This window comes from Crocuta crocuta, unplaced genomic scaffold (assembly GCF_008692635.1).
Source record: "Crocuta crocuta isolate KB4526 unplaced genomic scaffold, BGI_CrCroc_1.0 scaffold90, whole genome shotgun sequence".
Classification (NCBI taxonomy): domain Eukaryota; kingdom Metazoa; phylum Chordata; class Mammalia; order Carnivora; family Hyaenidae; genus Crocuta; species Crocuta crocuta.
In genome coordinates this window covers 71,838-75,288 of record NW_027527449.1, presented here as the reverse complement: position 1 = coordinate 75,288, position 3,451 = coordinate 71,838, and the positions used below count along the sequence as shown (strand labels likewise).

Here is a 3,451-nt window from a genome sequence, read left to right as displayed (position 1 = left end):
TTACATATGGTTTTGCTTCAAAATAATTTATGTAAGAATTTTGAATGACAGCCATAATGATAATCAAGTCCACTTTTAATTGCTTTCTGACTTTGCACACGACACTGTATAAAACATATGATTACATGTGACTCTTCCCAAGGACCTGCAAGGTATTGTCAGCTCCTTTTAAAATTAAAGAAAACTGAGGTTATCAGAAATTTTATTTCACTTTATTATTAATTTTCTTTCTTGTAGTAAGAATTACTATCAAACCCCACTCATTGGGGCAGAGACCCGTGTGGTGTTAGAAAGATTTGGCCCTCACGTAACACACTACCTACACTTGTGAGTTTGGCGGACAGCCAGTGGCCTCAACTGCAAGCTCGAACAACTTTCAGAGAAATTTTAAAATCTACTGTAGTTAAACTACTGGCAAAGACAGAATCACAAATAAAGTCTAACAAATTCTAAAGTCTAGTCTTGTTAGATTATACCATCAGGTCCTTAATGTACTTAACATTTTTATGTCTTCAACTCTGCAGTACTTTTATATACTTTATAAACTCTGTGATATAGATACTAATATGTCCAGTTCAGACGGTGAAACTGAAGTTGAAGTATTGCAAATGCCAAAGTACACTCAGCTGGTAAACATCATAAGTTGCACTAGAATTCAAGTTGGTGTTATTCTAAAATCCACACTCAGTATAAAACCTATGTAGCCACTTAAAAAAATAAATATTAAACTGAGATATGTTATTCTTTCCAGTTTCACAGACATAACAAATACAACAAACATAACATAGAATGTTATATCTAGTTAGAATGTCATAATGTCTAGTTAGGAGTTCTGTTTCCCTTTTATTTCTCTGGAAGACCTACATGTGTATCTCATTGAAAAGAAAGCACATATATTCTATTCTACCTAAATTCAATTACCACTGGTTTACTTGTACCTTGCCTCTGGAAGTCTCTGTGTGACAGCCCTACGACACTCACAATCATGTTTGTCCAAAGAGCAAAACGCAGTGACTGATAACTATTTCCCTAGGACTTACCCTCAGAGAAACCCAGAGATAAATACACACAGAATTTTAGCGCCTTGCGTCATGATGGTTCTAAAGGATGGATGCCAGAAAGAAGCACTGATTCCCTAATTCTACAATATTAGTAGGTGGAAATGGAGGACCCCAAATGTGTCATTTTTCTGTGGGCCTTGGGCAAAGATTGGCATTGCTTGGTGGAAGACTTCCTATACCAGAAGGATAAGCTGTTGGGGCGCCTGGGGGGGCTCAGTCGGTTAAGCGTCTGACTTCAGCTCGGGTCGGGTCATGATCTCACAGTTCGTGGGTACAAGCCCCGCATCGGGCTCTGTGCTGACAGCTCAGAGCCTGGAGCCTGTTTCAGATTCTGTGTCTCCCTCTCTCTCTGATCCTCCCCTGCTCACGCTGTCCCTCTTTCTCAGAAGTAAATTTAAAAAAACATGGGGAAAAAGCTGTAGGGGTGGATTGGCTTCTAGGCCATCGTGAGCCATCTGTGTTTGAATGGCTTGTCTTTCAGTGGTTGAAGACCCTCAGGGTGGGGGCTTCCTCACTGTCCTGCCACACACACACACACACACACACACGCGCGCGCGCACGCACGCACGTACACCCACACCCACACACGCACACCTTCCTGCCCCCAGCTACAACCAGATCCAGGCACCTATACCTTCCATGTCCTCCTAAACTCTCCACTATGTCCTAGGCACTGGCACATGAGGGCCAAGAGCAGCCCACTGACCCAACACCCTACTGGCTATGGCCCCTGTGGTCTCGGAGTTTACTGGTCTCAGGCTGGCAGTGGTGGCCCTGTCCCCTCCTCCCAGCTTGTAACTTACACCCACTCTGACTCTGGCTCCCTGCAATAAGCTTGTGTCCACAAGACACCAACTGTTCTGTGAAAAGAAAATGCATTTTGGTTTTTTGATATGAGAATCTTTGTTTTGACAAATAAGTGTAGTACAAAAAATTTGGCACAGATATTAAAAAGTTAAAAGATAAATATGTTTCCAAATTATTGCAGAAATAATGCAAAAGAGGGTAAAAATTCTCAATCAGGAAAAAGAAGAATGTGAGTGATTATCTAAAAGCTCTTCCCTTGCAAGACATGGGGATAAAGCTGAAGAGCCAGTGTGGTTTCAGAGCTGAAGAGCGTACAAAGTAACAGAAAGACCAGCTGAGGTCAAAGGTTGTGAACCCACTGTTTTCTTTTAGGTGCCTACTTTTGCTCTGGGGAAAGCTGATGACCACAGTACAAAGCAGCTGATGTGAGAACAGCAAGCACTCTCCATCAAGGGGTCCATGGTCCTACATTAACCTGCAAGTAGAAAAGGAGATAAAACGAGCCCTCTGCGAAGGCACAGCTCTGCAGCTGGCTGCCAAGACTTCCTCCGTTGTACTGCTCCAAACAGTTTACGCCTCGGCCAGCGAAAGTACGGGATGGCGAAAAAGGTACACAAGTTTTTGCTTTGGAGGAAGAGTTCCTGGACAGCTAGACATTGGTAGCCTGCTTTTTCTATTTCCTAGGTGATGGGGGGCTAAGGATAGAGAGGGTTGGCAGGGAACTGTAGCCTTACAGATCTCATAGTATAAATACGCTTGCCATGGCCAAGTTCAAGCAGCTGATGTGACTTCACCGAGCGGGGTGTTGGAGAGAGGTGTGCACAGGTGGTGCTCCAGGGTCAAAAGGAGCCTGTAAGAGCCAGCTCTCGCCTGCAATGCACATTTTGTACATGGTCTGGGACTTCAGCCTGCTTTCCATCTTCATCCTATTCCTTGACTTTGAAGTCCTCTCTTGAAACCACTCTGGTCTTTTAGTAGTTACTTCTGTTTGTCTCCAGTGTCCCTACCTAGTGTTCTCTCCCTAGACTGCTCATCCTAAGACACAGGCATTTCTTTCCATCCTCCAGAGGACGTGTCAAGTGTCGTTTCCTAAGAGAAGTATCTTTTTTTTTCTTTTTGCCTTAAATAACCTAGGTAATGCAGCATCGAATCTTTCTCCATCCATTCACATAACTACCCATTGAATCAACCTTCTTGTTTTCTTGTTTAATTTTATTTAGTTTGTTATTGTTGTTGCTTTGCTCAGACAGAACATAAGCTTCAGAAGGTAGGGAATGTTTTTGTTTTCTTTACTTCTATATTTTTAATGTGTAATAGAGTTTTCAGCACATATTAGGTACTCAGTGAATACTTATTAAAATGAATAAATAAAGAGAGTGTTTACAAAGCCTTCAGTGAATGCACTAAACTTGATTTTTAAAAAATGTTGGGAAGGATCTTAATCTTTTTAAGGAGTAATTGTCTATGATTTTAGCCTGCTTACCTGTTATAGAAGCAGCCAAGAGGCAAAAGAAGTGTCTATGACAAATGGTTATTGAGCCTAAATTCAGGTTGGAGACTTTACTATCTGTGGGGCTGAATTT

At 42.0% G+C, this 3,451-nt stretch overlaps 1 non-coding gene across 1 annotated transcript; it reads right to left on the bottom strand.

Annotated features, from left to right (window-relative positions):
- Window positions 1-229: 229 nt before the first annotated feature.
- Window positions 230-381, bottom strand: LOC144230428 (small nucleolar RNA SNORA62/SNORA6 family). The gene has a single exon (XR_013334762.1). It is a non-coding gene; the product is annotated as a small nucleolar RNA SNORA62/SNORA6 family (small nucleolar RNA).
- Window positions 382-3,451: the final 3,070 nt, after the last annotated feature.